Source organism: Aphelocoma coerulescens, chromosome 3, assembly GCF_041296385.1.
Source record: "Aphelocoma coerulescens isolate FSJ_1873_10779 chromosome 3, UR_Acoe_1.0, whole genome shotgun sequence".
In the NCBI taxonomy this organism is placed as follows: Eukaryota; Metazoa; Chordata; class Aves; order Passeriformes; family Corvidae; genus Aphelocoma; species Aphelocoma coerulescens.
In genome coordinates this window covers 73679084-73701038 of record NC_091016.1, presented here as the reverse complement: position 1 = coordinate 73701038, position 21955 = coordinate 73679084, and positions in this window count along the sequence as shown.

Genomic DNA, 21955 nt, shown 5'->3' with positions numbered 1-21955 from the left:
GAGCTAATTTAGAAATGTCTCTTCTTCATGTCTACATACTGATCCTGCAATAGCACTGGAGTTGTTCTGTTAACAGCTACATCTAAAGATTTCTGGTTATGTCCTATTGCAGATCACAGTCAAGCGTGGCTTGTCTTTATTTATATTTTTTGTCTTCTTTAAGATAACCCATTTTTATCCATTGTGTTTGCATTGCTAGAATAGTTAATTTATCTTTGATAAAACTGAGAGGGTCAGAAGATGAGCCTGGATAAGAAAGTACAGACAGCTCCACTTATACCAACTTGATTGAGCCAACCATAAATCTCAGCTTGACAACTCTTTAATACAGTTGATTCATGAAAGCACACACTTCCTGATTTTCATATATTTGTCTTTGACAGGAAGAAGACAGCTGCCAAGCTGAGAACCAGAGTGTTAGCTGCAGGATAAATTGTACAAATTGTATCTGTCTCTGAAGCTGTAGATCTGAAGATTTCTTGACAAATTCCATCATGAATAAGCACCAGTTTTTGGCCAAAACTCATAGCTACTTTAGTATACCTCATCACTTATCTGTGATAGACCACACAGTGCAGATCAAATGCAACCACACAGGAATATGTTATTCCAATCCTGCTCTATTGAATGGATTTTCTTTTCTAAATATGTATGGTCTTGGACAGAAATGTGAATTTCATAACTAAAGGTACACTTCCTGCACAGGAAGACAGAATTTTTGTGTGTCTGAATCACTTCTTCCTGTGACCAGGCGCATCTTCACGATTAAAAAAAAAAGTTCGCCTTATATCAGCTGTAGATAATGTTGTACTGTTATGGAAAAGATAATAAGTCATAAAACCTTCACTTCTGGAAAATACTGCACATTTTGAACATGGTTAGTCATGAACCAGAACAAAGCAGTAATGTGTATTTCCTTTCCCTGACGCTTTGAGGCAGTGCTTGGAAAAAATGATGATAAACCAGATTAGAACTGTGAAATCACTTTGCCACTTTTATATGCTGTCACTGCTTTGGTGGATGAATAGCTATGAAGATAAGTGCAGCTATGCCACGTAGCTCCATTCCCTCCTCCACCCTGCCACCCACCCTCAAGTTCTGATTCAAGTGCAGCCCAACTCCTTTAGGGCTGTCCAGGAAATTGCCACCCAGAGATTTCCGTAGTAGTGTTTGCAGTCAGCACCACCAAAGGAGGAGATAAAGTTTTATTCGGAGAGAATGCCTTGAACTGCTCTTTCCACAGTCAGTAATGGATGCCTTAAGCCAGCTTGTGATCTGCTATCTCATCTTTGTCAAAGTTTTCTGGCATTATACACAATCTTTCTTTGCTCACGTACAGTCAATGTGCACGTGGAAATGCACTTCCCAGAGTGAAAAAAAAAACCTGCAGAAGTGAAAATTCATTTTAAGATAAAGTAGCAGAAGTAACACCATGTAACAACTTGACTAGAATTTCTGCAGCTGTCTCATGAAATCTGCCTGGCGTTACAGGAATTGCTCTGCAATGAGTTTTACTATGTGAGACACTGAGGCCCCTCCTTGTAATTCACTTCTCAGTATATATATCTATAAAACTTCTTCAGAAGAGGCTGTTTGAAAAGCAAGTGGCTGAGAAGTGACCCTAGAATTTAGCTCAGTAATTAGTTGTTATTCTTTCTGTGATTACTAGAAGAAAAGTTTAATTTTCCAGCGAATATAAATACAATACAGTCTAGAAAATCTTCCTTTAGCAAGAGATAGTTATCAGACCACTCAGTCGTTGGCTGCACTGTACACACAGCTAGAAACCTTGGCTAGAGACAAAAGTGATTGCTTTCAAATGCAAAAAAAAAAAAAAAAAAAAAAAAAAGAAAGAAAGAAAACAGAAGAACAAACCTTCAAACACAGAACTGCCAGCCTGAGGAGAAAGGGAGGAATCAAGGGGGTTAAAATGAGGAGTCCATGCAGCAGCCAAGGTGAACTATACACGCTTTTGGAGCTGAACTTAAATTAACATATTCCTTAGGCTGACTCAGAGATGAAGTTTTAGGTAGAAGAGTTAAGAAAGCTGCCATGAAGCACACCAGCTCCATGCATCAGCTGTGGAGATGATGTTACTGGTAAGGGTGGAAGATGCCTCAGGGAGCTATAGCAGTACCATAGCTGTGACTTCTATGCTGAGCTGCTTCTGAGCAGTCAGATTTATGCTCCTGCTTCCACTCTTAAATGAAGAACTTGGTCTTCTTAGGCTCCTCAGACAACCAGTGACATGCCCACTTAGACAGAGATTTTTGCACCTTTTCATTCTAAAGAAAAACTGGTGCCTCAGTGCTCCCAGGGGAGTGGGAAAGGTAGGGAACAAGCAGCACTTTCTGCTTTCCCTGCCCATGAAGGACAGAGGTGGACACAATAAGGATACAAACTGGGAAAGTTAGCTAATATTTTATTGCTCAGATGAGAATTTCATAGTTTAGACAAAGCAAAGTGTGATTTCCCTCATTTCACTCAGATTTGTTGGAGAGCACTCTTTGATGGCAGTTAGGACAAGTTCTCCTCTCAGGCGGCACAAACATGAGAACAAAAGCAGTTCAAGTCCCTGACATTACTGAGAACTCATGTGCTCCTTACAAAGGACTGCAAGGAAGCCAGGACAGGCTGTAGCAGAGGAATGAGCAGGAGCAAGAGCAGATGAGGTTGGCTCGTCCAAGAACATACATCCTTGCCAGGAGGCTTTTCCAGGTCTCAGACACAGAATGCTCTGTGCTTGCATAAGAGCCAATGTTTTTCTGTCCTACACATGGCAGCACTGAGGCAATAATCTGTCAAGCACTTGCTACTGGATTTGTGCCCTTACGTGAAGAGGGATGACTCGGTACAGATGCAATGGTGGTGGTTGAGGAGTACTGAGAAAGCCAATGGTTTTTAAATTCTATCCCTACCATTAACCAAAAACCACACTGTTGGGCCTCTGGTTTTCTGAAGAGCCCCCCAGCTTCAGTGCTAGAAGCAGGGAGGCAGGTAGTGTCCGATAGCTCTTCCCTGAGGAGGCTATAGGGTGACCCCAAGGAGTCATCACCCTGATCCAGAGTATAGCAGCAGTAATCATAAACTTAATCCCGTGTTCTTCCATTAGCATCTATTCCTAGACAATATGTCCCTGCTTACATATATAACTTGTTGCATTATTAATTATTTCAAAATCCTTGTCATATGTTGTTTCTTTTGAAATGTGGTGGGGAGTTGGGTTAGAGGGGTTGTTTCAGCTAATATTTCTGGTGTTTATCTTCTATTCTGAGTTCAGTTAGACTTTCATTTCTCTCATATTTCAATTAAAAAAAAAAAAAAAAGAAACCCAAACAAACAAATATCTGGCTCCTGCTACTACTGAAGAAATGGAGGTCATACACTTCTTGTCTCCAGCCTTGGAAAAGCCTAGGAAGAAGGTTGCCCTGCATTTCAATCACAAAAATACTTAAAGCAAGCCTTTTGGCTCCAGTCAGAGTCAGAAAGAAAAAGGAAGGAAAAGCATTTGTAATTGCAAAAGCATTTCCAAGTAAATTATTTGACAAATCTTGAGTATAAATAATTAAACCTCTCATGACTGCGAAATTACATAGTATAAGATAGACATTTCTTACTAATTCCTTACTAATCCAGTACTCTTTAATGCATTCATTTTTATGTCTTTCTTGCCTACAATTATCTATAAAACTCCATCACTTTCCATTCTTTGTGGTGTTCACATCATATATAAACTGTTCCAACTGTTCATGGTTTATAGTTTTGTTAAAAAACCTTAACAGAAGTTACACAGAGATCCAATACACCAGCAAATGTACTCTGTTCTACATGCTTAAATATATAAAAACCACAATTATGCTTCCTAAGTGCCTAAACTTTTTCATCCAGAATAGCTGTTTTTCTATGACACTTCATACCATTTTTGAGTGGCAGGAAAATGAAAAAATACGTGAGTTGATCTGTTTGAAATAACCGAGAGATGGCAGCACTCCATTCAACCCAAACTTGACTTGTCATATAATCTATATGGCTGCAGTACAGCAGTCAGTGCAAGTGGGAAATGCAAGGGAAATGGAGCAGTCAGCTATAGAGTAAGCTAGGACATGCATCGTTTCATCAGTCACTCTCCCCTCTTTGTCATGGTGGGGCTGACAATACCAGCAGTCATGGAAAGTTCTTGACTAAATGGGGAGAAGAAGGAAGTTTGTGACAATTGCTTTTCTTCCTGGCCCCCCATCTGTTGATGGCAGCAACATTCTCTGAGCTCCTGAAGCTGTCCCTTGCATTTGAGAGTGTTAGGAAAAATATTGTCATCATGAGGAATGTATTAAGATAAGGCACATTCCAAGTGGTATTAATCTTTTTTTTTTTTTTAAAGACCACTGAAAATTTTGCACATATTATAGTGGATCAAATTTCTTGCAGCATTCTTTCCTTCCTTCCCTTAAATGCTAGAGTGAACTCCTCCTAATTCTCCTCAGTCTTCATACACTACTCCCTGACAGTGCAAGCTACAAATTATGAGGTGCTTTGTCTCAGTTTGCCAAGGTGCAAATGGCCATATGGTGAGACCTTATTGGATGTCAAGTGCTCTGGGTTCTTTGGGAAGAGAGTTACTGTTTGGAGAACAGAGTGCTAAGGATTTTGAAATTAACCTTGAAGCAGCTGTGAATGATATAGTGGCACATTTTACATATTTTGGTCTCCAGAAATTTTTGGATATTTTTTTAAGCTTCCTTACAAAAGACCAGGCATTCTCTGATACTAATGATCACTGCTGGAACTAGACTCAAATAATTTTCCTCACATGACAAACACGATGCATTCCCAAAAGGTAAACTTTCTTTGCACTTAAATGGTTGTGTTTATCTTGCATGCTCAGTAGGTTGATTCCACTCTGGGTTTTGCAGTACATGTGTCAGAGACTGAAATATTATATTTTATGACTTAAACATTTTCTTAAAGGACTTTTAAAACTGTATTCCAAAAGCTGCAGAGAAGACTACTGCACCCTGAATGGGGCCCTGACTGAGGCCTTACACTGCTCGCTGATGAAGATAAGATAAAGTAACAACTCAGGGCTGGGGACATTCACTGAGCACAGGCTTAACACCTCCAAGATGAGGACCACAGCCCCAGTGCTATCAGCTGCCAGGCTGGCACGGACCCCCTGCACCAAAGGGTGGAGGGAGGAGAGGCTTTGGGTATCTGGGAAAAGCCTCTGGTCAGAGGTGCAGTGATTGCCCATCATCCACTATGCAGAGCCCAGCTGAGGGGTCCTCACCAGGGGGGAGGAAGCTTATCCACAGCAGAAGGGGGTGACATGGCCCATCACAGGGGCCCCCCTCAAAGGGGTCCCCAGACCCCACACCAGAGCACCACAGATGATGCAGCAGACCCTCAGTGTTGCAAGGGACAGTGTGTCAAGCTAGCCCCTGCAAGGGAGGCACCCACCTGGCCCAAAGTGTATATTAATCCACGGAATTCTGCACTCTTTGGCATGTGGCAGCGTGTGGTGTGGTGGCGTGTGGTGGCATGTGGCAGCATGTAGTGGCATGGTCACAGCAGCGGGGGACCCTCACCACCAGCAGAGCAGATGGAGGGGAGCAATGAGACGTCGTTGGGACCCTCGGATGGGTGATCTGCTTCCACCTAACCCCTGTCACCTCTCCCTGTTGCCCCACCCCCCACATACAGTTCTTTTTTCTATTTCTTTCTCTCTTTTATCTTCCCTTCTCTTTGCCTCTCTACTATTAAATAAAATACATCAATTTTTTGGCAACAACATCTAACCTCGTTTGGTTTTAATCTCGTTTCTGGGGATATTTTGAACCTTCTAAGTTCTTTCTGGTTTATGCACAGAGACTTAGCTTGCTTTGCTTTCCTGGGTTTAAACCAGATCGTAACAACGTGTCAGGGCAATCACTCTATTTGGTTTTATACTTTTTCCCATACATTCTTTCACTGCCAAAAGGTGGGAGGTTGTAAATTAGCATGCAATAATTATTATAGTGCAAAATCCTGGCAGAGATAAAGCATCTGACATTTACACCCAGTCAGCTCTGTAAAATCGCCGCTTATGTTTGACTGAGTCAGGTTCCATGGCAGCAAAATTACAAAGGTGTACAACCACTAGGGTGTTAGAGCAGGAGCTTACACTCATTTACAAAAACCACGGTGTGGTGATTAAATCTCAACCTTTGAACACATGAAGAATTCCAAGGATGAAGGTCCTCACCTTTCCCATCTTTCCTAGCTGCCCTGTCAGAAGCACATTTTGTAGCTTTCTCTCTCCCAACCCGCTCTTCCAACACAGGGGGAGTTTCTGTCATACTTAAGCCCAATCATTAGTAGCTTTAGGGAATGCTGAAGGGGACAGATAGCTGTTTTGGATAAGGTTAAATTAAATATTTAGGTTTACCCACATAGAAATAGATGCAATTTCTGGGATATTGCAAATGAAATCCCTCATTTATGTATATTTAACATGGATGGAGTAGCTGATGGTCCTTTCCCATTAGGTAGGCTCTACCTTTTATAATCCATTAATTATACCAGGGAACGTTCTTTTCATCCCGCTTTTGAACAAAGGTTTCATATCAGAGACCCCTCTCAAAAGATCCTTTTTCCACTTAAAAGTGACTTTAAATAAAGCAGTGTACAGTTGCCATCGCTCTGTGAGGAAGTACTCTGTCACACTCTGTGTGACACTGTCAGGATCTGTGATTGTCACAGGCTGCAGGGGCTCTGCTGCAAGGTATCTCCTGCGAGGCAGCCTCCAAACAGCCTCCAGCAGCACTGCATCCTTAATGTCACGTCAGACAAGTGCCTGCTGGACCTACCTCAGACTTCGCACATACATAGGCTCAGGGAAGTCCAGGAATGCTTTATGGCTTTACCACTCAGGATATAAGCAAAGGACAAGCAGAGTTTCTATAAGAGGAAAATGTAGCCCCTCACATGCTAAGGGGCTTTTCCCTCCCTTTTCCCCCTCCTTTTCCCCCCCTAAGGAAAGGGGGAAAAAAAAGGGAAAAAGAGACATTTTTGATAGGATGGAGAAGATGCCTTCAGAGGAAAGAAGTTAAGCTTCAGAGTGTAGCTGCCTGGAGAGCACAAGTGGAGCCATGCCTCGGCAGGCTGCAGCACACATTCCCCCAGGGAAGCAGCATATGCCAGTAAGAGCTGGGCTTCCCCCCACACAGTCTCTCCTAATGTTGCTGCTGGATCTTTTTTGGACTTCTCTGGAGTGACTGCTACCCCCACACACTCCTCCTCTGCAACTTTCTCTGTAGTCTCCACCGTCAACCTCTATCCCTTATAAGCTTAACCTGCACATGATACTGTGGCCTGAGTTGAAATGATATATGTGTTGTTCACATATAAAGTCCTGATTTATTTACTTTTGAGTACGTGGGGGAAATAGAGGTATTTGAGGGAACCTGAAAAGTTCAAGAAAGCACTTGATTAATATGCTGCTGGACAGGATAAAATTAATATTGCCAGTGAAAACACAATCAGGCCAAGTGCAAATGAATGCTTAGACTGGGCTGGGAGGGACTGCATGGGCAAAGAAAGGCTTTTGAATTAACTCAGGGGATCAGGAAAAAATATAGGAATGACTGGAAGAAGAGCGACAGGAAAGAAGGATTGTGTTGGCCTACATGTCAATGAATTGGCCATTGACGGCACATAAATGTTAAGGAGCAGCTTTCAGTCTCTGACTATTTGTAGCCTGATTCCTAAACCAAAGAAGAAATCCAGAGCAGTACTGGATACCAGACTACACCTCTGAGCCATCAGAGCCTTTCACTTGCACTAAGGAAAATAGATTATTGATGCTGGCAGGAACACGTGCTCTAAAAACAGACAAGAAGATTGCAGCCTAATCCAAATCCAAACAGAAGCAAGTTGTCTAAAGCCAAATTCCTTTTACAGTCCCTTAATTTCACTACAAAATTGCTTTCCTTTAAGTTTTAAATTATGTAGTATCCAAGCCAATCTAGCTAACCCTTGATACAAGAGCAGTCTGTCTGTGCAGGAGTGGACCCCTTAAAGACTCAAAAGCCTAATGGCTTATGGGACTCGGTAAAATCTTGGCCCCACTGAAGGCAGTAGGAGGCTTGCCAAGGACTTCAGTGCGGCCAGTATTTTACCTCAGTTCTTTACAAGCAGCAGTGTTGCTCATTTAGAAGCACGAAAACACCACTGTGAATTTCCTGAGGTCCAATCACCAGCTTTTGCTGGTGCTTCCGTCGTCATCACATGCCTTCACTTTCAAACCCGAAGGGAAGAGGCTGAGAAGTGCAGCCATATTCTCCCACTAACAGCCAGTTCCTTTTATGTGATCTATGTGTGATGTTTAATTCCAGGGAAAAGAGGAAGAAACCCTAAACTTGTGTGTTTTTCTTTCCCCCTTCCTCTCATTCTCCTGAAAAAATGTCCTTCCCCTGGAGAGTGGTATAAAGAGACTTTGCTAGAAATGAAGGGACTCAGGGCTGCTGGCCCAGCCGGGGATGCATGTGACATTACGTGTCCGGAGAGCCGGGTGGGAAGCACACCAACCTCGGGCTGCTCGTGGGGCCCCCACCCAGCAGATGACCAGGCGCTGACATGGCCCCATTGGCCAGACATGCCGCCAGGATGGGACAGTAATTGAAAACAGTGGGACTGCTGCCTGCAGTCTCCAGTCTGAACGCTCAGGAGTGTGTGATCACGATCAATAATGCTCCAAGGGAATCTTTTAAAGTCCTCCCAGCCACATCACTACAGTAAAGGATTTGTCAGCTTTTCCATAAACCCCAGTTTTGAAAAGTTTATAGCACAGCTTGTTTTCATTACCTTGAGGTGAAAGTTGCCATATAAAATTTCAGACCAGAAACACTTTTTTTCCCTTGCTAATACAAAATACCAATTAAAACAAATTTTTGTCTCCAGATTTAGAGTCCTGGTAAGAACTATGTTATTCCCTGAGTGCTTTGAGTGTGCTGCTCAGAACTTCTGTGTGAAAATCTATTGAATTCAAGAATTAACAAACAAATGGCGAGCTCTTCTGCTGGGTTTTTGAACCACTGACTAATATGTCCAGAACCGCCGAGTTATTTTGCTCGCTCCCAAGAAATGCTGTAAGTCTGCGTCAGGGACTTCTGTGGAAGAAGAACAGACAATGCGCCTCTGTCTCTTCCCTTTCCAGCAGCTGGAATTATGGTTTTGCACCACTTTGGTTTTTTTAAGGAGTAAAATTTCAGTTCATACAAAGTTGCTGTAGCTCCATTCACTACAATCTACTTTGCATCTTCTCTCTGTTAAACAGTTTCTATGCAGCAGCCTAGAAATAATTGAACTGCCAGTAACAGATGGGACTTTTCCTGTTACAGGCATGAATCACGTTCCAGCTACCTGTACTTACAGAACACGGTGGGACAAGAATCAAAACCCAGCTGACATCAGATGCCTGTGCCTCACGCAGACAGGCAGAACATTTCTCATCACCTGAGAAGTAATATCTGACCTCTTCGTTCCCAACAGCTTCCCTCACTGCTGAACTAGACCCTTGCCCCTCACAGTGCAGTGGGATCTCATCTCTGCTGCTTTCTGACCATACCAGAAGGAACAGACTAAAGTTCCTGCCTCCCCTGGGAGGGAGAGATGTGAGAGCAGCTGTTTCTCGACCTGCAAGCCTAGTGCTGCTGTTTTAGAACAATAGATGCCAGCAACCAAAATGACAGCTAAAAAACCACAAAGGAATTTTGTACCTGTGCATACAACCTTCACTTATCTATGGTTGGAATGATTAAGACTTCTTTAATTTCACAAAGTCAGTTTCACACAATGTTCTTACAAAACAGGATACAGAATGCTGCAGTCTGGTATCTTGGAGGACTGACACAGGACAACAAGAACTGCTGTCATGCAGATGAGTTCATCCATGGAAACCAAATGGATTTATATTTGCTAGATCTCCAGTCTCTGAAAAGTCTGCTTTATCCAAATGTCATATGACCATCTTACTCCTGGTGGAATTGACATATTCTGGATGGTTTCTTGATGAGAAGGTATATTTCATCTAGTTTTTGGCATGGCCTATACCTAGGATAATTTCTTTTTAGCAATGGATTTTTGCTGGTGAAAGAAAGTTTGGAAAAGTCAAAGAGGAGAAAAAGATTTTTTTTTCCCTAAGATGTGCTTAGAAAAAAGTATCTATGTGGATATTGAACTGATTAGTTGTGGGGGTGTTTTTTTGATGAAATGAAATAATACAAAATATTTGGGAAAGGATAACAGATGGAAAGAGTCTTCAACTAAATTTAAAATGCATTAATATTGCCATTACAGGAAGCTGAAAGTGTATTGCCAACTGTGGAATACCAAGTATAAATACAGCACTTTTGAGTCTTGTTTCTTAAGGAAATGAGGGTTAAGTGATTGTGTGATTGTCTAGTTATAAATCACATGCCTTTATCCTTCTTCTATCCTTTTTTATTCTCTAGACTGACTCAGAAGGTCAACAGAGGTTTCAAGGTCAAAACATTTCAGTGTGGGCCCTAAAAGCTTGAAGCCCATCAGGACAATTAAAACCAAACAAAAACAAAACAAAAGCCAACCCCCCAAAACTATTAGCACTTCTACTGAGGTAAATGATACTGTAAAAACTCAGCTGCTTTTGAGCACCAGAAAATCCACAGATGGTAATAGACAGTCAGAGCACTTCGACAGCTGGAAAGGTTTTACTTGAAGCTGTTACCTTACTAGACACCAGAAAACCTATTGCTAACTAAAACACACAGACTTCCAGACCAGATGCATTGACAGGGAAAGGTGACAAGCATGTACTCTGACTCCAAAATTTCCTACAAGTTTTCAGTGTTATATATCTTGTAATCTTCACAGGATGCTGGCAAATAGACAACATTGACAGAAAGCTGGGTCCAAGCTAGCTGAAAGATATATAGACCCTTATTGAAAGGATTTCCTTGGCATTAATTTCATGCTACAGCAAATAGACCATATTCCCTTTTCATTTCTTTTAAATTGAGGCCATTTGGAAAGCTATATATTCTTTGTAGGAAGTAGACCTTCCTCTAGTATTAGCCTATTCAAAGGCTGCATTTCTCAAGGCTTTCCTCTAAATAAATCTAGAGAAAAGTCACCTGTTAAAATAACACAAGCCATTTGCAAATGCCTTCCCTAGCCCTGGAGCACAGGTAGAATGAGAATACATCTTAAGCAACCTTCCAAAAGAGGCAAGAAGACAAGCTTCTGTTTGTTTCATATATTTCCAAGCTACCACAGGACCATGCAGCAAAAGACAACAGTAAACAATTCCCAAATTTCTTCATTGTGGTAGAACACTTTCCAGTTGTCCTACTGTTCTGTTTCCATTAAGAGCATTATGTCCATCGGTATGTTTCTATTGCCATCAGTCTCCTACATGAGACACAGAGCGGGCAGAAGATTGAGCCTTCTGTTTTGTTTTCTGCTGTAATGGGATCCGTGGTGCTGTGGGATTCCCAGCCTGCTTGAGCTGGGAGGAAGGGCACAGTCCACACAGCGTCTTGCAGGGTCAGTGCCTTTGTACATGGCCCAGGCCTATCAGCCACCCTGATGCTCTGCCAGGGAGCTGAGAAGCAGCAAAAGAAAGCCAGTTTTGCTGAATGAAAGAGGGAAGCTCATGTAGTCCAAATGAACAGCAATTTAGACTTTTTATGTACGTAACCTCTGCCTTCTTTGTGTTGTCAAGAATAACAAACAAGTGCTAATGGTGAGCAAATCCATCTGGTGTCAGTTCCATCGCCCTCAAATACAGATCCTTGGATTAACGTAGACCGGTGCCAAGTGCTTTGACTGGCATAGATATTAAGATTTTTTTTTTTCTGTTGATAAATAGCCAGAGCAATGTTCCTGTCCTTGTGAGGCTGATGGAAATCCCTCTGAAAACACTTGTCTCTCGGTATTTCCACTGAAAATACCACAAGATTCCTGCCCAGCCTGAAAAATAGAAGGGTAGGAGGAAGCAAAATTGTGTCTTAGGTTTATCTCCTTGCAGTTTTTTTAGAGATTTTTATGGGCAGTAATAGCAGTCATGCTGAGAAGAAGGAAACCACTCACTCTGCAGCATTCCTGCTGCTACTGCTGCTAATGAAACTATGAAGAAACCTTCATGGTATTCATGATTTCGTGCCAAATCCCAGATGTTAAATTACTGTATGTTGTTGGGCTTCCAGTCATGAAAACATAAAAAAACCCAAAACAACAAAAATGGCTTTACAAATTCTTTTCTGCATGGCAGCAGGCCTGGACATTCTTGTTTCAGATCCACCATAAATATTTGATTCTCAAGCCACTCATATTCATGATTCATTTTTTTAACAGGCTAGTAGGCACACTTTGGCAGAGGATGCACCATGTGCCAGCTATTTGGAAACATCACACATTGGAAACTTCCTTTTTTGACCATCTAATAGTCTATCTTATCAAATTGTAAACACAAGAGAGGACATAGCGACAGATTGTTCTTGGCCCACAAAAAATGGAGTAAGAGCAGGGATTTTGCTGTCTGATCATTAAGTACAGATCTTGCAAAGGAGTAAAAGTTCTTGGAATACCTGCCATCTTGTAGTGTACACTTGGAGCTGACACTACAACCACTGAGGACAGGAGGAGATGGGCTACTCAATTTATCAGGAATTTTATTACTCCCCATTCAGGAAAAGGTGTAGAATCAGGACAAAGCCAGTGGCAGTACCTGTCCTTTGTGAAGTGATGCACTGTGAACTGTTGGGTGCAATCCATGTGAGTGAATATGGTGACAGGACTCCAAAATCAACAGGGGACTAAGCAGAGCATGCATCTGCCAGTGCTGACATTGAAGAAATAGAGACAAATCAAAAGGAAACAAAACTTTATCTATATTTCAAAGTCAACACTGGTGCAGTGCCAAAACTGAGAACAGCTGAGAGCAGCTGGAGAACTTCATTTCTCTTGACTATACTTCGGTTTGTCCTTCAGGGTGCCTTAGTGTGATCTGAGCTCTTTCCTGGAGCAGAGTAAGAGCAGGAGTGGATGGGAGAGATGCTGAAGAATGAGTTGTGCATTTTGGGAAGAGGTCAAGAGTTAAAAAAGAGTGTGGATGAAGGAGCAGAAGAATGACAAATTACCTTCCCTGAGTGTCTGTGATTTTATCTTCCTGTGACTAAAAAGAGGAAGCCAAATTCCGAACAAAAAGGGTTTTTTCACTCCACAGAGAACTGCTAACAAGGTTTAAGCCCAGCCCTTCCACAAGGTATTTTATATTCCAGCTGTGAAATATCACAAACACTTGACAAATGTTTAACAATCCAGCCCTGCTATGTTTATCCCTTTCAAACAATACCTTGTTGGGGGCCTGGTTCTGAGAAGCAATTGTGCAAAGAATGTGGATGGGAGGAAAAGCAGCTTTTCAGAAAAGAGAAAAACAGCTTTGACAGAAGCTTCAAAATTTCTGTGAACTCTATTCTTCTGTCGACATACGGATGTCACGCCCTGGCAGGTGGAATCATCAGCAGAGAGTGCTCCCTAAGCGTTGCTTAAATGAGGAAATGCTTCATTTTCCAAGCTTAGTTGTGGCAGCAAACTGCTGGGGAAGTCAATTGGTGAGTCTGGATATATCTAAAGCATGAAGAGCCCACAATCACCTCCCAGCATCCAATTCTTAGCGAATGGCTGTGTTGAGCAGCAAAGGGAAAGACGACCTACCACAACTCCATGTCACAGCCAGTATCTCTGCAAGAAAAGATTCTTTGATGCTTCCTTTTTCTTAGTGGCCTGTTGTCCTGCATAAGGCATACTTACAGATTTATTTGGTCTCAGTTGTCCAATGAAAGAGGCGCCAGAATTTCTTTCTCCATTCAATGAACCACTAGAGACTCCCTCATTACCTTTAACTCTGAAATCGTCACTCAGAAATTTACAGGCCAACCTATAGCTCCCCAGAGAAACTCTGCATTACTTTGGTTTGCTTTTCTCTGATATGCCTGCCTTTTCCTATGTTGCCTTTTCCCCCATCAGAACTTCTTTTTTATCCTGATGGCTCCAGTTCAGTTTATGCAGTGAAAAGTGTGAATGTATTAAAACACTTTTGGATGACATAAGCCCTTTTGAACACTTTCCACACAAACATGCATCAGGTATGCTCCCACCAGCACATCTCTGCCTTTGTTGGAGCCAGGTCACAGTCTAGTCTCTGAGTAACAGTGGCATAGACATTCGTAGGGAGTTGTAAGGGTGTAAGAACTCATTACCCAGCTGTTGTGTGTGAACCTTGGCAGCCAGCTAAGGGGGAAAGAATCAGAAAGGTAAAAGTGAGTAAACACATGGATTGACATAAAGACATTTTAATGTGTAAAAAAAAAAAAAAAATAAGGAAAAACAAGGGATGCAAAAGCAACTGCCCACCACCTCACTCAATGGTAGCCGTTGATAAACTCTCTCCCAGTTTTGTTCCTGAGCACAGTGTTACATGATAGAGAATATTCCCTTGGAGTCAGCTGTCTGACTGTGTCTCTTCCCAATCTCTTTCCCATCTCTAGCCTGATTATTGGCAGGAGAAACAGAGAAAGCCTTGGTAGTGCAAGCACCATTCAGGAGCAACAGAAAATGTGTGTGTTAAAAAAGATGTATGAGTCACAAATCAAAAAACACAGCACCATACAGACTGCTATGAAGAAAATGAATTCTCTTAGCTCAGCCCAGTACACCAGCTCATATGGTGACAGTAGTTTGGTTACACAAAACAATGCACAATCCCCTTCAATCAAGAGGACTGATACTATCCAAGTATGCTCCAGAAAAACTTGTCCTTTCCAATTGTATCTGTTGCTCTAAAACAGAGTAGGAGCTTTTCTACGCATCTTAAATCCTCCCTGATATACTTAGGCCATCAGGAGAACTTAAGAATCACTGTTCCTTTACCTATCATCCGTGAACTGACAGATGGGACTATTGGTCCTGCTGCCATGCAAGCTCTTCACAGCCTTGTCTGGATGTATTTGGACTGAATGAAATTCTCTGTCTTGTTCACAATACTCTCCCATCTCTTTCCTAGCTGTGGGATCTAAGAAGATAAAGGAGATGGCAACCAGGGACATTGGGCATTATCCTTAGCAGGCTAGGATTAGAAAGCAGCCAGAAACCTCTTCTGGAGCAGGGACTGGAGGTTTCCACCCAGTGAGGCTCTGCCTCTGGGAGAGCAGGGGCTGGGGCTGTCCATGCCCAACTCTTCAACTGTAAAGGTCTGGTTTGAGAGTGGGAAAGAAAAAGATGTTCACAGCCTGGGAGCAGGAAAAGGATATGGCATCACTCATGGGAGCCTTGCTAAAACCCTTTCCTGACAAGAGGGGTTGCATGCTTGGAAGACAGATTCCAGCAGTGCTGCAGCATCCAAAGAGCCAGCCTTGAGAGAGAGAGGGAGATTCTGAGAAAAAGGGAGAGATACTGTAGATATCTAAGCTAGGAAAAATAGTATGCCCATACAGAGCCACAAAAGGCTCTTCAACAGCAACAGTGGAGAGAATAAGTGGAGGTACCTGTGCTGCCTCTGCCAGGTGCTGTCACTGGCACAGCAGTGCTGGCTGGCAGGACACACCATCACCAGCAGTGGTGGAGGTTTGCTCTGTAACAGGCAGCTCCCTGCCTTCCCTGCCTTTGTGAACCCTGAGCTATGCCATGGCTGTGGGGGGAAGCTGTAATCCTTGTTCTCATGGCATGCAATCTCAGCCAACCTTCCAAGAGGAAAAGTTGCCAGACTTAGAATGTCAGTCTCCTGGTGGTATCCATTTTTGAGTTAAATGACTTATATTGCTTGAGAACAGAAAATTTGGTATGGAAGAGTAAGAAAGGGTAAACTAAAGAGTAAAGTGCTATATAAAATTTTGTGTTAGTAATGCCAAATGACTCATGGAAAACTTAATAATCACCTCACTTCAGTTTCAAAACAATGTAAAAATGTTTTTAGTCCCACGTCTTCACTTGCTTTCTTCCCCCACCCCTTTACAGAGACCATGTCTTGTGGCAGGGTACAGTTGCCTTGTGTCAGAGCTCAGGGCCAGAAGGGCTCAGCAAACACCAATTTGAATTTAATATGACATGCCCCACCGAGAATCTCTTCAGACAGATCAGTTCTGTTCTTTTTATATTAGACTACAGGTAAGTCTGGAGATTGGATTAACTTTTTTTTTAATCCAATTTTTTTGAGTGTAGACGTTCACTTCAAGCAGCCAAAATTCACAGAAAAGCAGTCATGAGTTCTCATACCCATCATTACATACTTGTATCACATCCAGTACAGAGAGGGATTGGTCCTGAGGGGTTTGTCCAAGTTACCATACTACAGAGAAGAATCGGGAAAGCCAGATCTTTCAGCTGACCAATTTCATTGGAGTCGTTTTGGATTTCTATAGCCAGTCAAGGTCAGCAGATACTTAGACTCTGTTTTATCTGGAAAGAGACTAACTCTTAGCTGGACTTCATAAGCTAGCCTTCATCCAGGACCCAGCATCATATTCAAATGAATCAGAAGAGAGAGAACAGCAGAGGAGAGGAAAGTAAATGTTACAAAGATCTTGAAAGCCCCTGCTTCACCCCAAAATTTCTTTGCAATCTCATATGTACACATACCAGAGGATGCATTTGAACTCAAATGTTAAGTTTCTAGATGATATTTCATCTGAAACTCTGTATTAATTTAGTTCAAAAATAAAAACTTAAAAATCATTTCAGAAAACATACGTCTTTCTCAGGTAAAAGAAATTTGAAAGATCTGACTTTAATAATTTGTCTTGGTGCAAAAGCCATATATAAGCAAAAATCAGGGTTTGGATCAAACTGTTTGTTCTGATTGCTTTGTGCTGTAAGGTTATATTTTTTAAAACAGCCAAAGTGGAATTCATGGTTCTGCACCACAGAGGGGAGGAAACCCTGCTTCCCCGGTATTCATCTACTCTGTTCATCCCCATCTTCTCAGCTCCTCTCTACCCAGCAGCCAGCTTTAGCACTTCTCTGCCTGCCGAGGAAGCTCATTTGACTGACTAAAATGGCCAAAAAAAAAAAAGGGGAAAAAAAGGGGTGCCTTCCCCTTCCCAAAGAAAAACAAGATTTTTTTTGGCAGGGATTAAGCTAGCTTCTCTCCTGGTCAGAGGGATGCCAGCACTGTCTGCAGGGTTGGCTGATTGGTGGCTAAGGAAAGAAAGGCTCAGGCAGGGAAGTGCAGAGAGCAAGACTTCCCCCTTTTGGCAGCTGCAAGCTGTTAGTTCAGCTCAGAGTTGTAACTTTAATCCAAACCCTAAGTGAAGTGACAAAGATGGTTTTCATGCAGTTCTCTCTTTCCCTATCAGGCAAAACTTTGTGTTTTGTCTTTGCATCTGTAGCAAGGGAATTGAAATTATCAGATAAGGTAAATTAGTGATTGACTCTTAAAATAGAATTAAATACCTTATATTTCATGTTTCTTTATACTGCTAAAAAGGGATCAACAAGAGCAATGCTGTCTGTATGTACTCTCTATTCCTAAGCACAAACCAATGTGCAAGTTCAGCTAAGTACATATTTAAAATATTTTCCAAAATGTTCCCAGAAAAAGTCAAAGGGATATTCATATTTGGTCCCTTCTGTAAAGAGAGATTCACATCTATAGCTAGACATACATGAACAAAGACACTCAGGGTGATGTGGACAGCTACATATGTGGAGTGACCTTTTTTCACACTGTGTATGTGAAAGCAGGACAGAGACTAATTGCAGCAAACCAGAAGCTATAGTAATTAATCTAATTCAGAAGTTACCAACCTTCTGAGAAGGGAAGAACAGAAATGGAATCATGTTTAAATGCAGCCCATTTTGCTTTGTTCTTCAACACAGTCTCATTCAAAATACTTTGGAATTTATGAGTCTACTGAAAGTGAGGTCTCATAATGTGCACAGCATGTTGCCAGTTAACTTGAATGAGCTTCTCCTCTGCTTTCTGTCTGATTACTATAATAGATTGCTTGAAAAGGGGCCCCTCCTTCTAAAACACATGCATTATGAGAAAGTACAAAACCAGTCCATAAGCCGTCCAGGTCGGTTTGTGCAGCTCACCTAAACATCTGCCTTCCAAAACATGATCTGGTGTCCCTTGAAGCAATTTGGAGCCGTGCATCTCTGCGGCACTCTGGCCCCAGCCTTGCAGCAGCACAATTCTTTGTCAGCCTTCCAGTGCTTCCTAGTGCAGTTCAAGAGACAAATGCTTGCTTGCTTGTGGGACTGCAGTGCTTTGATCTCCACTTCCAGATGGAACCAGAAGTGCCGAGGCACGTAGAGAAAACAAAACCAAATTTTTGCAATCCACAGGAAAGATGCCTAAGAATAATAGAAATATATTTCTTTATGCTGGCTGCTTTTTTCTTTTTTCTTTTTTTACAGCATCATAACCTCAATCAAACAAAAATCTTTAAAACACCAGACAGAAAATAAGGATTGCAGATATCTCTCTCTTTTTTTTTTTTTTAATCTCTTTGACATTTAATTCTCCCAAACACGTAGACAAAGCTTCTTCTGATCTCAGTGGTACAGGATTTGACTCTAAAAGTTCAAACCACAAACAATGAAGCTATTACTCCTATGATTCATCTGACTCTCTACAGGAAAAAAAGAGTACCCTGTTCCTATAGCTGCAACGCTTACTGTACTTATTTATGAACTGATATGCAGTACTGGAATATCCAATATATTTTATATGCAGATTGGCTCTATAGAACTGGCATATTGAAAGCACTCAGCTGTAAAAATTACTTTTAAAATCATTTATGCAATCTTTCACATGTTGATCTTGATTTCAGCTGCAGTGTTTGAAAGCTGTAGAGCTTTGTATACTCTTTTCAATTGATTTCACAACATTAATTTAATTTACAGTATCTTGCATTAGTCAGATTTATAAATAAGAAAGACTAGTTTGAGAAACGCATTTGTTCTCAATATCCTTTCATTGCACTCTGCTCAGAAGTACTGGAATGACTCCTCTCCTCATTAGAGCTATTCAAACCCTTTAAGACATAGTGGCACTAACATTTTGAACTTCTTATGCAAATAACCTGATATTTTGCCTGAAACTGACAGAAAAGGGAAAAAAGTTACATTTATAGGAAAAATATTGCTTGATGCTTGACAGTTATGAAATATGTTCTTTTTGCCCTCCTTCAGGTCACTGGGAATGAATTTCTGTCACCAACGTGGTATAAATCCTATGGTCGCTTAGTAACCTGCACAACATATACTGGTCTCTATTTGTAGAGAAGACATACAAAAAGTATTTCATCTGAGAAGTCATACCTTGCTTTCACCATGAGCCTAGCCCTGAAACAGATGCGAGAGAGCTCCAAGGCTCAGCACATATTGGAGCTGCTGGCTTGGGATCCATGAGTGACACAGCCATCTGCTGATGTCTCCTCCCACTGTGTCCTGGGTGCAGAGCTGCAGCCAGGGCAGATGCTTCATGTAGTTGGATGCCCTTTGCATACTTAGAGAAGATCTCAATTTTCCCCCGTCTCTTCTAGCTACTGGAGCTGCAAGAGAAGCATTTCACTTGAGGAGGTTCGTATTTAGCTGTTCTGGTTCCTGGGAGATTTCCAGGCTTCCCCCACTGCCAATTTAACACCACTGTCCCCACAGCATGTCACAAGGGCTGAGGAGACCAATCTTGTCTTTCCCTGCTATAGTCCTGTTGGAGAAAAAAGATTTCATCAGAGATTGACTAGGATCACCCCTTCTCTTAACCATATGACCAGCAGATAGCCAAGACTAGATGAGGACAGAGCTTGGTTTTCCTTCCCAGGACACCCCATGATCTGCCCTGGCTTTTAGACAGTTTAGGAGGACCAGGTGCACCAATGTGGTACCCAGCCTTGTCCCATGCCTGCATTAGCAGGATTGTATGGCTTGGTGGCAAACCCCACCAGTCTTCACAACACAGTCCAACTGCACATATCCTACCCTACTTATGGGAAGAAGGGGGTCACTGACAGTGAGGATGTCAACTATGATGTGTCTGTTCTCAGGACAGGAAGAGACAGCCATTGTCCAGCACTGCTGGGCTTTGTGATTGAGGGTTGTCTTGCTCTTCCTATTTTTTTTTCTTTTTAATTAAACTGCAAGCTCTCATTGTCCTGGTAAATTCCAGTTTTGAATAAACTATGAGCTATTTAAACACTATTTAACTAGACATACTTTAGATTTGGAGAGCTGATGATGGCAAGAGGATCTGATGTGATGTGCAGCAAGACCTTTGACAGCTGTTTCAGAGACAGTATTTGAAAGAAATCCACACATCCACACAGAGGCTATTAGGAAACCAAAGAAAAAGACGTTAGGATCCAGGAGCAGGATATTTTAAAATGTTATCCATGTTTCAGGTACAGATCTTGTTAATTTAGGGTACTATGTGCTATAGTTCAGAAGCACCAAATACTAATGGATATTTTAATTGATTTTAAGGCACCTCTGAATTGATTTTAAGGCAGTTTAGGAGGCACTCTTCCTCATCCCTTGCTTGCATATGGCAATAGACCAGGAGAATTATAGCAGTATCATAAAAAATTACAACAACGTCGACATAAATTCCTACAGGAGACCTATGGAGGAATTAAGTGACTATATTTTCTGTATAATTAATTCTTTCCCACACAAAAATATTCTGCTTCTGTCAATAAACCTGTGTTTTAAAAAATCTCCATCTAGTTCCCCTCTTTGAAATGAAGGTTTACATGTGAAGTTTAAAATCACATTTATTCAAATGGTCAAAATTTTTCAGGCTGTATAATAATAGTCCCTTCATCTGGAATAATAGACATGTTTAGAATTACTTTGAGGATTTTTATTATTTGATTATCAAGGATTTTTATTATTTGATTATTTTTTCAAGGGGAAAATAATAAAAAGGGGGGAGTTAGAAATCCTAAGATAAATTCATTCATAAAACAGAAGATCATACCTTTTCCCCCAAGAATTTTAAACAGTGGAGTTTTTTGCTTTTGTTTTCTTCCTGTCACAGTGACCTTAATGACAGAAGAGTGATGATTATATTACTAAATGAAAGTAACTTACTTTAGCATTGTCACTATCACTTTAAGATTTATGTCCATAGTTGTCTGCCTAATTACTGTTCTTTATAACTGATACATCATAGAGATGCAAAAATACAAAAGCTACACTTGGCAGTGAGAGAAGTAAATTGGGTTTGTTCTCAATTATTTTTCCTATCAGTCTGCATTGAAAACAGTGCTCTCTATGCTCTGTGCTTTATTCCAGGGGGACGCACTCATGATTACACTGAGAAGGAGGCTCTATAAACCACAAACATTTACCAGATTTGCCAGCACATCATTATTACATCACTCAGGATGCTTGACTTTTTTTCTGTTTTATGCACCCAAAATTCACACTCAATGGGAAAAGAGGACATGACCAAGGCATGACTTAAATCCCTCTTAGACTCATTGTACATTCCATTACTGTAGAGTTTCAGATATGCATATTTCTCTGATGTCCATGTCTTAGTTTCAGCTGATAAAGGAACAATTGGAGAAGATTTTACTTTTTGCTTGCCCTGCCTTGACACAGTAGGTCGATTTGAGTGGAACTACTTCATCTGCCAGCAGTCAGCTACTTCCCATATTCAAGTAACCTTAATTAAAGTCTAGCTGAATAAGAATACAATATACATGAGAATTATACACATGGGCCTGGTTAAAAGATTGTTATAATTCAACCACTGAACAACCAAGCAAAACCAGAACAAATGTGCAGCAGTGCAAACATGCATGTAAGCATGTTATATTAGAAAAACATGAAAATTATCATTAATGCTCCTTAACCAATGCCTTAGGAGAGCAAAGCATTAAAAGTATTATCTGAGAACTATGTAATATACAAGAAATATAAAGAAATATCA